The 13,905-nt window shown below is 51.9% G+C and overlaps 1 protein-coding gene across 1 annotated transcript in view; it reads right to left on the bottom strand.

The window, feature by feature from the left end:
* The window catches only part of NTMT1 (N-terminal Xaa-Pro-Lys N-methyltransferase 1), a 123,147-nt gene that overhangs the window by 16,460 nt on the left and 92,782 nt on the right, over positions 1-13,905 (bottom strand). The gene's annotated exons all lie outside the window — the stretch shown is intronic.

Here is a 13,905-nt window from a genome sequence, read left to right as displayed (position 1 = left end):
GGTTGAAAACAGGACACGAGGCCCTCCAACCCTAGCAACAGCCCTTTCAGCTCTTCTTGTGGGGATGAGGCAGAGGGAGGACACCCTGGGCTAAAACCACCAAACTCAACGGCAAGATACCCCCAGACTTTGGAGGGAGCAGGAGCAGGCCCTGCACTGCCGAGGTCCAGTGGGGAAGCACAGCCTTGCATCTGCCAGAGTCAGAAGTCGGTTGCTGTGACAGGGTGGGGCTGAGCCCCGAGGTACGTGGGCCCTGGTACCTTTCAACTTCCCTTCTCTGCAGACACAGGAGGGAAACAAACCCCGCAGGGCTCCAGAGCACAGGCTCCGCACAGCTGCCCAACACAACCATGCCTAAGCCTCCAACTCCACTGCTGACTCCAGTTACCAGGCAACCTGAGTGGCAGGCGGCTGTGCGGGCAAGGGGCATGGGGCTGGGTGAAGGGCAGCGCCTACGGAAGTTCTTCAGAGCCCTGCCCAGGCACAGGACAGGACTCCGCAGCCGTCCGCTAACAACCGCCTTCCTAGCAACAGAAACATCACGACACCCAGGCCTGGAACCAAAGGGCCGGGCTGGAGACAGCCCACTGGAAGGAACAATCGCCCACCAGGCAGAGCAGCCCTTGCCAGAGGGATGGCACGGACACTGTGAGACGCTTAGAAAGAGACCGATAAAACACACCCAAGGGGAGTAACACAACCCAGAGAGATTCCACTACTGCTCTTTACTTCTGTCTGCTTAGGAGAGTGTGTGTGTGTGTGTGTCTTTACCTCTGTCTGCTTGGGGCGGGGGGGGGGGGGGGGAGAGAGAGTGTGTGTGTGTGTCTTTACCTCTGTCTGCTTAGGAGAGAGTGTGTGTGTGTATGTGTCTCTTTACCTTGGTCTGCATAGGAGAGAGAGAGAGAGAGAGAGTGTGTGTGTGTGTCTTTAGCTCTGTCTGCTTAGGAGAGAGAGTGTGTGTGTGTGTGTCTCTTTACCTTGGTCTGCATAGGAGAGAGAGAGAGTGTGTGTGTGTGTGTGTGTGTGTGCGCGCGCACGCCTGGATCTCTTTCTCTACATCCTGGTATACATCTGGGTGAATGTATAAATCAAGTGTGTGTGTGTGAGTGTGTGTGTACATGCATCGGGAAGGCGTGTGTGTGTGTGTCCATGCATATATGCATCTGGATGAAGTGTGAGTGTACACACACACACTTGCATGGAGAGAGAGAGTGGGTGTGTATACATGTGCATCTGAGTGGACTGTGCGCACCCTCTGCGTTTACGAAGGCTGAGCCTTACAAATAAACCATACAGTCAGATGCTGTTTCATTAACATTCACTGTGTCATCTAAACTCTACGGGGATTTGAGGCTACCATGTTTCTGGACTGACTGCCCATGGCTAGTGCCCTTTCTCCGGGGCTCATCAGTACGTCCAAGCAGCATGGGGGTCAACTGCACGTTGGCACACCAACAGGACTGGCGGATCGCTGCCACACCTGTCAGGAAGGAAGGAGGTGCTGCTGTGCAATCCCTGTGTCTGGCATTCAAGAGCCTGGCATGTAGCTGCTGCAACTGGCATACGAGAGGAGGGCATGGAGCTGCCACATCTATCATAAAAGAGCTGCTGTCATTTGATTCTAGGGCTGGTATATGGAGGCCTGGCATGGGCTACTGCTCATGAAAGGGAGGGTGGAATATGGCTGCTGCAACTGGTATTCAAGGAGCTGACATTTGGCTGTTGTGCATGGGGTCATAGGGGTGCTGACATGCAAGCACTGCACCTAGCCTGCGGGGGCATGGGGCTCGGCCTGCCCTGCTGCACCAGGCAAACAGGGAGGAGGGCAGGTGGCACGGCACTTGGAATACCGGGAGCGGGGATGTGGCCACTGCCTTTGGCATGCTGATGAGGGGACTGGCATGGACTGCACTGCACCGAGCACACATGGGCCTGGCACCTGGTGTAATCAGTCACAGGCATCTCTAGACTCCTACCACTAATACCCATGCGGTAGCGCCACCCCCGCCAACTCTGTCCCGAATTCAGGGGCACGGGGCCTGACATTCTCCACAGGGGGAGTCCAGAACGGCCCCTGCTGGGCACTGGGGAGTCAAAGAGGGTGGGCTTGGGAGTCTTCCAACTAGGCCTGCAAATGTGTGGGTGGGGGGGGCAGTAAAGTGCCCAAGTCCAGAGTTCTCCCCAGCAGAGCAGTAAGTGTCTATAATGAGCCTGGTTGCCCACTGACATGGAAAGGGGACTCTCCCCGACGTGGGTGCAGTTGCACCCATTTACCCCTGCAGTGCATGGAGCCAAAGGGCCCTTCCTGGCCAGACATCGCAGGGACACACAGTGAGGTGGGGCTGGGTAAGAGGAATAACTGAAAGTGAAGGACTAACGCAGCCGCAGCAGCAGCTAGACTCCCCCACCCTGCAGCTCTGCCAATTCCCCCCGCTCCGGCTCTGCCGCAGCCCCATGCCGCGCCTGTCCTGGGCTCCCAGACACACCGTTCCTCTGCGGGATCTCTGCAGGCCAGTCACAGCGGCAACGTTCCTTTCACCGAGGATTATTAGCTTTGCCAAGGCCCCTCAGTCACGACCTGCAGCATTCCCTGCTGCTGCCGCCGGCCCTGGACTCCCTCCAGCATCCGGAGAACTGTCTGGTGCTTTAGTGACATGGGCAAACGGGGCCTGAGACCAGGACATCCAACTAACAGGAGGGCGACCAGCGGCAGAATTTGAATGCAGAGCTCCCAAGAGGTGACAGGCTAATGCCCTACCCAGCACCACTGCATAGCCCCGTTAGCCGGTCTGCCTCTTCCCACCGGACAGCCTGCACAGCTGGGCCCTCAGACGGACCCCCTGACACTGCCACTTCCAGCAGAACCCTGACCCCCACCACGGAACCACCAGAGCGCAGGTAGCCTCCGCTGGCTCCTGCAGTACCCCTGCACTGGCACATGGGGGCAGTGTTGGCTTTCCTTTGATGAGCCTTGGTTTTTCCCCCCTACATTGAAGCTGGGCTAAACTTCGCACCTTCTTGCTAATGGGTTGGGAAGTGCCTCGCCCACCCCCAGTGCTGCCGGTGATAATACCAGGCTAGCCCCTCTCTTGTCCCCTCTACCTCCACGTCCCCTGCAAGGGAAGAGGAGGGGCTTTAAAAGTTAAATAAATGTGTGTGTGGAGGAATCCTGCCAGGGTTGCAACAGTGCTGGAAACTGAGTCACGAATGAACCTTGGGACACAGGGCAGCAGGGAGAATGGGTCCAGTTCCCAGCCTCTCTCTCTCTCCTGTCTGCTCCCCCCCACCCCATCCCTTCATTTACAGGACAGCACTAAGCAAATCCCCAGGGCCAATCTCCAGCGCCTTTAGTCAGAGGATCTCAAAGCACTCTGCAAACAGGAGCTACTCTGGAGAGCTGGGTCTCTCCCACCACCACCACCACCACCGCATCTCAGCACCGCCACCCCTCCTTCGTCGCTTTATCCCATGCACTCTTCGCTCACCCTGCCCGGGGTGCTGAAGGAACAGGGCTGGGGATTTAAACCCCCCCATTTACATCTTCCGCCCAGGTCAGTCAGGGTGCAGCCAGTCCCACCGGATCCCAGAGGCAACATCTCCCAGCCTGTCTCCCTCCAGCCGGAGGCTGCTGGCTCTGGCAGGGAGCCATGCTAGGCTTATGCGGCTGGGGGGCTGAGGACTAGCACACTCATAGCAATCAGCTCTGCAGGCTGCATTTGCACAGCAGCACTGGAGGTCAAAGGGACTGGCCAGCCCGGCCCGAAATCCGCAGAGGAAAGCAGGAATCCTGCTCCTAAGCTTAAGGCAACCTGACTCCTGGAGAGCTGCTGAGCTTTGGACCCCCGGCGGGGGGTGGGATGGGGAGGAGGATTCTCCCTCCCCTCCCCAATGTGTTAGCCAGGGACTGTGCTTTGCACCCCTCTCTGGTGCATTCAGCAAGGGGGTGCACTGTGCAAACACTCCAGCCTCCTCTCTGCCTTGCTCCTCTGCCAGCAGAGGAAGCTGGGGGAGCTGGTGTCTCACTGGCAACCTCTCCTTGTTGAGCTGCATGTGCAAGGACTGTGCCCAACACCCAAACAGGACAGCAGGGTCTGTCCCCGCAGGAGCCTGCCCTTGCCTGGCTACCTTCTGCTGAGCTCTGCTGTGGGGGGCACAGAGGTAAGCAGAATACCCAAGTTTGGATGAATGCTGCCTACCCGCTCCAAAAGCCACCTGCTTCCTTGAGCTAAGAATGCCCCGGCGCCGCTGCAATCCCTAGACTACTTTCAGGGAGAGGAGGATTTGTTCTGCCCAATTTCGAATCCACTCCCACACGGTAGCTCTGTCTCAAACTCCAGCGCCATTGAGTTCCCCTTCCGCTACAGAGAGAAATGAGGGAGTGGAGAAGGGGACAGAGAGAAGGTGCCAATGTCAATGACAGGGTGAGAAATGGCAGATTGTGAGCCACGTGGAAAAACAGACACAGAGATTTGGGGAGCAAGGAGAAGAGCAGAGATTAAGTCCACTGGAAACAGACTTTCCCCCTACAGAGTTCATACAAGACAGCCCCTTTGCCCCACTCCAACTCGGGGGAACTTGTCCAGTTGTTCCTGCCTGGGATCACCGCTGCCCTTGACCTACAACAAATGTAGGTTTTCTAAAAACGGAACCCCCCCACTTGAAAAGCAACGAGTTTCCAGTAGGACCAAACCCAAGAGCACTAGATCCAGCCACCGCTGAGACCTGGGGAAGTTGGGATCCTGATCCGAATGCCGGGCCTCTCGCTAGAGTGGCCTCAATGGGAATGTAAACTGAGTACTCCTAGCCTCAGGGGAGTCGGGATCCCAGTCCAAGTCTCCCCCTGCTGCTTGGCTCCATCTCGAGCTTAAATTACAAGGATAGGGAAGGCGCAAGATGATTAATTATTTGCATTGTGGGAGCACCTACGAGCCCCAGTCGCAGCTCAGGGCTCCACTGTGCTAGGCATTGCACAAACACAGAACAAATACTCCCTCTCCTGAGAAGTAGACACTCTAACCAGCTTGAGGTTCACCAAGCCTTGAATACCACAAGGTTCCCTCATCCCAGGTCACTTTCCACCTTTCTTTGTCACAGTGGGAGGAGACAGGTGAAGGACAGGAATCCTCAGTGGTATAAAATCACTCCACACCCACATTTTCCCACCCTACCAACCCAGTCTTCTCTCACATGGACTGGTTCTAGCCTTCCTCCTCATTCCCCTGGACAGCGAAACCATCTGCACATGAAGCAAGGCAGGGCTTGGTCACTGGCCAGGCGGCGGAGAGGCTGCCCCATTGCTAGGCCGGGTGACTCAGGAGACTGCAGGCTGAGCAGCAGCCTTGGGGTTGTGGCTACCTCCGAGCCAATCAGTCACTGGGGAGACGAATGCAGACTCCAGGTCTCCTGAATGGGATGGATCTGGGAGTGGCCACTGGAACAGATGGGCTAGAAGGATGGGGTGGAGGAGCTCACTGGGCTGGGTTTCTGCATCACTGGAAGACCTGCTGTCGAACACTGGAGCGAGTCCCCTGATGGTGCGGGGAGAGACAGACATAAAAGCCCGGCTGGCCAGCTCTTTCCGGGAGACGGTGCATTTCCATTTCTAATGGCTGGATGGGAGCCAAGCTCCTTTCAGAGGGCTTCATGGGAAAATGTGATGTGAACGCCGGCTGGGCTACAGGCAGCTCGCAGGCAACGCTGCAGAGAGCCAGAACTCCAGGGCAGCTGAAGACCCACTGGGCACCTCTTGCCTGCCCCACTCAGTACCTTGTTGGACAGAGCGGGAAGAGCAGGGAGTTCAGGCCAGGCCTCTGAGCACTGCTATCCCTCACCTGTCTGATCTCCTGTCCTACCTCTGGGGGAGGACAGAAAGGGGATAGGGTGGAAACTCTGGTCTCCCATTTATGTTCTAACACCAGCCTGATCTCAGTGAGAATTTGGGGTGGAGGTGGATTCCCAGCCCCCTTTCAGCAGAATTCCCAGTCCAAAGGTCTCTTTATTGCCTGGCTCAGTTGGTTTGCTCTCTGCTCCTGCCGCTCCCAGCAATGTTGTGAACTATTGCAAAGAACCATGTTAACTAGAGGGGGTGGCTTAGTGCACTAAACACCCAGATTCACTGTAAACCCAAGTTCCAATCACAGCAAGGTCCCTTCATCATCCTCAGGCATGCAATCCATGGACTTCATTTTGTGTGGGGGACGTGTTTGGGGTGACCCTTAGATGCTGAGGACCTGTGCTTTGTCTGCAAGAGAAAGGCTTTGCCATAAGCAACAGTAGCTCCTTCCACCACCTTCACCACCACGCCAGCTGGCTGCTGACCTCCTCCCCAGAGGTGGCTGCATTTTAGCGGCGCTGCATGTGGATAACTTCCTGGCCCTTTAAAATTCCACTTGTGCAGGGTATTTCCTACCCTGTGGGTCGAATTCCACTGATGCTCCCTTTCTACTGGGAAATTTTAAAGTGCTAATTGGGAAGTATATTGGGATGAGAGGCACTGTAAGGCAGAATCATTATTATGGACTTGATATAACAATTGAGACGGAAAAAGACGCCTACCAGCCAGGGGCACAAGAGAAGGGGACGAGAAAGCCCAAGGATCTCCCGTTCCTTCCAACCCCTGCTCAGGGGCCTGGCGCACGGCAGGGTCTTTGGCTCACTGAGCGCACCCATAGAAAGGTAGGGCTGGAAGGGACCTAAGAGGTCATGTAGTCCAGCCTCCTGCATTGAGGCAGGATTAAGGTTGTCAGGGGTGGTCCACGTATCTCCTCAGGGGAGGAGAAGTGTGCAGCTCCCATCAAGTTACTAGAGCCCCCTTTTCCAGAGTTGCTGAGGATGGGGCCTTGTTCATCTTTGGCAGTGCAGGCCAGCATTGTTCATAATGACAGGGGGGGACTTGTACCGATGCAAAGAGCAGTGGGACCTGGGCACTGCTCCCAACTGTGCTTTTGAAAACCTCCCCCCTGTGATCCCTGGTTTCAAAGCCAATTGAAAAAGATCACAAACTGATCACACGGATGCAAAGGGACCAACCCCAGAATACCCTGAAATGACGCACACGCGACCTGGCCCCTCAGCTCTAGATCCCACTCATGGCCCCGACCCAGCGCTATTCATTATTAACATCACCGACCACGTTAGGCCTGCATTCAAAGAAAATTATTTATGGGGCTTGATCCCAAAGCCCACGTAGAGGCAGGACTCCCACTATTATAATGAGAACGCTTTGCATTTGTACAGTGCCTTTGGTCTAACAGGCACCCAGCATTTGCCAGCCATGAATTAACTGTCACAACATCCCTATGATGTAGGTCAATATTAATAACGGCATTTCACCTGACGGGGAAGCTGGAGTTCAGGGATGTAATCAGGCAGGTCATCTGCCCAAGTACATATTGTGGGTCAGTGACAGAGCAGAGAATAAAACTGTCCAGTAATAGTATTTGGCTCCATAGTTCTCAACTCACTTTACAACGGAGGGTAAATATCGGTAGAAAAGAGACTTGCCCAAGGGCAGAGGCAGAGCCAAGAACAGAATCCAGGTCTGTTAACTCCTAGTCCCGTGGTCGCCTGGTGGACTATGCTACCATCTAGCCCCTACACCACACCCCCACTGGGTGGGAGTGCCGCAATTTTTTCACTAGTCCTCCCAGACAATCTCTCTTTTGTTGTGAGGAACCCCCCCACCCCACCCCGAACCACTTAGACTCAATTTGCAGCTGCACCCTTAGACATGAAAGACACAGTCCCAGAGGAGGGCACTCCCAGTACCTGCTTCCCACCATGCTCCTCCTCACTAGATGTTGCACATTACATGGAAATGGTTCATGTTGCTGACTGGCCACGCATCAGGGCCACGGAGTGTGTCGTGGGTCACAGGAGCAAAATCGGCATGGTGCATCTTGGCAACACTCAGTTATCTTAATACCCTGGACACTTCATGCTCTGCTGCTGGGATCCTGTGGAGTAAAGGTGGGATTTTCCAAAGTGCTCTGCCCTGGCCTACCTGTTGTCTCACTGGTGTCAATGGTAAAAAGAGCTGGCTGAAAAAGGCCAGTTAGTTTGCAGGAGATTTCAAAACTCCCTCCCTCCCCCCCCTCGCAAATTTCCCCAAGTAAATGTTTGGATCTTTTCAACAAAAAGCCAAAGGAGGAAAACGTTGTGCAAACGGTGTGCAGGAAATCTCTCCCAGTGCTAGAAAACCAAAACCCACATCGTTTTGCTTAAAAACATTATTTTGACAAAAATATTTCGACTGGCCCTAAGGGTAAATTCCCGTTGACTTCAATGGGAACAGAGTCAGACCAACACTTAGGCAGGGGTAGTTAATTATTTTCTGTCAAAGTCCAAATTTCTTGGCCAAGGTATAGTCAAGGTCCAGATTCCAGAGAAAATAATTTAAAAATGATAATAATAAGTAAATAAAAAGATTTCGCAGTCTGTTCAAAAGCATCTGGCAGTCCGGATTGGGCCCACAGTCCGCCTATTGACTACCCCTGAATTAGGGTATGTCTACACTGCAATCAAAGACCCATGGCATGGCCATGGCTGCCTCGGGTCAGCTGACTCAAGCATGTGGGGCTCGGGCTGCGGGGGGGTATAAAATTGCAGTGCAGACATTTGGGGTCAGTCAGGAGCCTGGGCTCTGAGACTCTGGGAGCAGGGAGGGATCTAAGAGCCCAGGTTCCAGTCTGAGCCCAAATGTCAACATTGCTATTTTTAGCCCCACAGCCTGAGTCCAAGTCAGCTGAGCCATGCTCTGTGACTCGGTGTGGTGGGATTTTTATTGCAGCGTAGACGGACCCTGAGAGCTTCTGCCTCATTCTGCCTGCCCAGCAGTTGGACAGATCCACCCCATCCATGCTCAAAAGCATTTTTCCATTCTTGGTGGAAGATTTTTAAAAATCAAACACCAGGAAATTTTATGCAAAGAGCTTTAAGAGAGCTGCTGCTCCACCCCTACTGTCCTGGTTGGGTCAGCAGGAACCCCACGGCCTGGAGAGTCCTTGGATCCCCAGGAAGAGTGGGGAGCTTACAGATGGAGTGTCCTCCTTAATTCTCAATTTCCTTGGGCTCTATGGTTTTAAGTTAGACCCTTAATGCTGCTTTACTGTGGATTTGGGGGTGGGGGGGTGTTAATTGAACTGACAGTAAATCTATCTTGCAGATTCCCCCCTTGATCTTCCTTTTGATTATTATTAGCTCAACAGAACATGCTTTAAAATTAAAAATAAAATCATGTTTCCATATTTCCCTTGGTCTCCATTCCTTAACTGGGACCAAGGGACCTCTTTCTCTTCATCTGTCCCCTTGAATTACACACAGATTCCCATCAGCGCACATATCCCAACATTTGCCATCCAGCTAAATCTTCCGGAATACACACAACCGTGCGGAAGTTGGCAGCCATCATATCTCTAGGTGAATTGCCAGAAACAGGTGCCATAACCAGTGCTATGCAAGCAAAGAAAGTACTACCTTCCCCTGACACCTGCACGCCTTACCTTACCTACAGAGGGCTGTATATGCTGACTACAAAATTAACTGCAGAATCCACCCCTATGACTCCAGAATCAAATATTTCATTAAAAAAGAAAGAAAAAGCTTCTAGCCTTCCTAGTTGCAAAGAAAACCTTTCCAATGTGACCTGAGCATGGACCAATACGTCTGCCTGAGTTTGAAGACAGCTTGAAGCAATAGTTCTGAGACAGCTATGACCTGCTCCATTGTCAAACTGGGCTGTGGCTTCTGAAACCTAATGATGACAGATTAAATGTCAGCCCTATTAACTGTTTCACTGATGGTACTTGTAGCAGAAATGTCCAGTCACCCTCAATCCCCAACAGCCCAAACCTGAGCTCACCCCCAACAGCTTCTGTGATGCAGTTTTGCTTGGTCAGTACTTTGTAACATGTGGCAAAGTGACAATGTAGAAGCAGAGTAAAATAAAGTGATTTTAATCTCCACATAAATTACCCAAAAAGAATGTGCCCTATTCATTTCTGTATTTAATCCAGCAATCCCCCTTCCAAACACACACACACACACACACACAGACGACAAACAGCTGGAAGCTGTGGCAATATTCCCATCCAGCTACAGAAACCAAGAGAGCTTAGGTTGAGCTTACTGCAAAGCACAGGGCATGTGTTCTCAAGGGTCTTCTTCTAGGCAAGAGTGAGCAGGTGACTCCTTATGGTCCAGTCTACCCAGAGCCTCTGCTGTGACTGCCAGCAATGAGCTTACCAGTCTCAACTGCTATGGTGGCTTTTATTATGTAGAGACCTGTCTGCTAAGAACTGGACTGAGGTCCTCAGCTTGTTCTCATGGACACCTGAAGAGATATCAAGAGATACAGGACATTTTGGCCACAGCAAACCTGGATTAGATTTTAACTGCTGGAAGGCTCTCTATCTCCTCCATCCCCCCAATCAATCCAATCCCACAACTAAGCAGCCACCTCCTGTTGGGCCAGGAAATCCATAAACCTTAATTTTGATAAATTGGGGTGAATTTGATGCATAGAAAATTGAGGGAGTGCCACCCTGGCTGGAGACAGATTTGGTGCATGGGTTCTTCCATACCGCTCTGTTACCCCTTCCCAAGCCTGATCTTTCCCAATGGGGTTCCTGTGGCAGTACCGATTGGGTGACGATGAGATCTCTGCTTTCTTCGTGCAATACCAGGGGCGATGACTGTACTTAGTAGTAGGAATCAGCATTCTAGCCTCTGTCTCTGGAGCATCTTTGAATGTGAGGAATGAGGCTCAGTGCTCTTGCTTTAATGGAACCGCTGTGACATCCCTCTGCAACAGGTTTCATTGGGGGACCATTACAGCACTCCTAAGGGGAGGCAATGTGAATTCAGCCTTAGTCACTGGTTACGTAAGGTGCTGCTGATTGGTGTGAGTCCAGATGTGCCTGAGTCATGTAGTAAGGAGGTGGAGCTGAACCTCCCCAAAGCCCAGGGCTACCTGGATACCGGCCTTTGATCCAATCTGTGTAGAGGTAGAGTCCAGGGCCAAGTACGGATCTGACCACCCGCAGAGTCAAGGAATGTTTGGATGCAGGATTCTGAGCAGGCCCATCTCTGTCTCTGGGATGGTGCAAGGGGCCAGTCATGAGAGCCAGCACTGTGCCATACCAAAATACTTGCACAACGATAGCCCCATCTCTGCTTTTCTGGACACCCTTAGAGTCACTAGCAGGCAATGTCGGAGCACGTACCATAGGGCTATTACTGCTAAGCTTAGTGGCCAATGTGCTTGAACTTGCCAGGGCCTCCAGAGGTATTTGACACGTCAAAGCATCGCGGGATGAAAGGGAATCTGCTGAAACTTGTCTCCCCTCACAGATCACATCACCTCCCTCTTCCAGCAACCGGATCTCACTCAAGGCAACCAGCCCTTTGATGTTAAAGGAAAGAAAGGCTGCTCATCCCCACTCCAAAGGAGCTAAGGAGACAATGAGGCAAACATCAAAGGATAAGCACCCACGCCCCCCACTCACCAGCTGAACCCAGAGAACTGGGACAAGGCCAAATGGCTTATTGTGCTGGGCACATCAACTGGGGATGAGCTTTGCAGTCATCTCTCTAGTCTCTGGTTCCCAGCTGTGCTTTCCTCAACCCCAAGCACACCCACCTCCTTCCAGTGTCCGACGCAGAGCGGTGTGGGAAGGGGATAAGGTTGCAGGCAAGAAGAAGAAGGAGAGGGTGTTGATAGGGCGCTGGAAAGAAATGAACCTTAACAGGGAAAAGAACAACGCAAGCGGTGAAAGGGATGGGGGAGAGATGTTTTGGGGATCTAAGTGGAGGAGATCTCCACCAATCTGCTTGAAATCAAAGTGTGATGGGGGGTCAAAGGAGAAGCTGCTGCTTCACCTAATGTTGTGGCAATATGGAGAGCCACCAACCCATCCCTCTCCTTTCCCTGTAACCCCCCCATGTGGGAGACTGGAGGTCACCCCCAAGGCATCAGCAGCCGTATGTCCAGATGTGCTGCAGGCAATAGACATCGTTGTTATATAAATCACAGCCACAAGAGGAGACAGCACGAGAATCCTGCTCCTTCAGCTCCCAAGCTGGCCTTTATCTAGCATTAGCAGTGGGTTTCCTATCCCCTCTGCAGGTCAGGCCCCAGAGAGCCACACCCCACACTCAGTCACACGCATGTTACACAGAAGTAGAAGAGGCAGACCCAGCCCTGGAGGACACGAGGCACTGAAAGAGATGCAGACAGGAGCAAAGCACGACCCCAGGGGGTTACGCTCCCAGTTTCAGGGGAAGGAGAGATTCTGGGAATCTGACAATGAGACATTCCAAGTAACAGGAGCCTCCGAGAGGCCAAGATTCCATTTCATTAAAATGTAACAAGATGTTAGGCCCTAAAGGAATGGTTCAATATGGCTGGAATTTTGACAAAGTCCTAGCACACACATCTGGGGGCCAGATTCTCCAAAGAGCATGGCACGCCTTGTGAGCGTTGGGTGCTGAACAGTTTTGAAAGTCTGGCCCTTCTTTGTGTAAATGGGAGCTGAGAGCTTTTGAAAATCTGGCCCCATGAGTAGAAATATTGACCTGTGAGTTCCTGACACAGGGAGTGTGTTAGCCTTCAGCATGGGATGGTGGGGAGATGGATATTCTTCAGCAGTGCTTTCAAACCTGGAATTCCATCAATATATTGTAGATTAATACTAACAGAAATAAAAATAATTTGATCCAAAATGTTGGTGGTCTGCAGATGATTATTTCATATCTAAACTGCAGTAACATCCAGTGGCCCCAAAGTGCTGGGTTCTGGACAGACAGATAGGAAGACAGTCCCTGCTCTGAAATAGAAATGGTCTACATATCACTACGCCAGGAAAAATAGTTCCCAGGAATGAAAAGGAAAAGAATGGTTTCTCTTGTTTGGCTTCCTCATACACTCTGCTCTCAGAGGCTCCAGTATATTTCTGGTTTGTACAGTGCCTGGCCCAGTGGTCCTACAGTAATACAAATACAGAATGATCATCCTGATCGGAGTTACTCCAGATGTTACACTGGGAAATGGGAACGGAATTTGTCTCTCAGAACGTACTCAGGCCAAACTCCAAAGTCAATGGGAGTTTGACCTGGGGAAACACCAAATGACAATCTCAGGCTTAGGCCTCTGAACTATCTGCATGTTTTGATATTTGCCAGTCATCTTACTAGGAACACAGGATTTGCCATAATGGATCAGATTATCAAGTACATCATGGCCCATCTCATGATGTCTCAAACGAAGGCACTCACTCTTCCCTTGGACGACTACTAATTCTCTAATGCTGCACATGCTGGGGGGGGACGGGGAGAGCTGATTGCCCGTTACCTTAGCTTGTTTAGCTAGAATATATCCAAATGGCCATAACGTCACTCCGCCCTTGTTTAAAGCCAGCAACGGTATCTGGCTCCGTCACTTAAGGCTTATCCAGCCCTCTAAATAAATGAATTACTTTTAAGGCTGGAAACATCACAATTGCATCCCAACAGTTATTAAATATGTTAGAAGAATCAGAGAAAGGCCAGCACAAGTTAACCTAAATAAACAACAATTAACTGATTTTATAGTTTGGTCTCTGTTGTTATTTTTTTCACAGTAGCACCTAGAGGCTCCATTGTGGTAGGTGCTATACAAACAAAGCAAGAAAGAGTCCCTGCCCCACAGAGCTTACAATCCAAACAGACAACTCAGACTTATGATGCATATGGGAAACTTAGGCACAAAGAGAGGAATGCTGGGATTTTCGGAGACTAAGGTAGTAATATGCCCAATTCACACTGAAACTCTCTCACGCTTTCCGGAAAATCCCAGCCTAAGTTGCTTGCCCCACCTCACCTAAGAAGCTTTTAGGAGAGCCAAACCCAGCCTTTGAGTCCCCAGCCAGT

Source organism: Chelonia mydas, chromosome 16 (genome assembly GCF_015237465.2).
Source record: "Chelonia mydas isolate rCheMyd1 chromosome 16, rCheMyd1.pri.v2, whole genome shotgun sequence".
NCBI lineage: Eukaryota > Metazoa > Chordata > Testudines > Cheloniidae > Chelonia > Chelonia mydas.
Note: the sequence above shows the minus strand (reverse complement) of the source record. Positions and strands in the feature narration are given on the sequence as shown.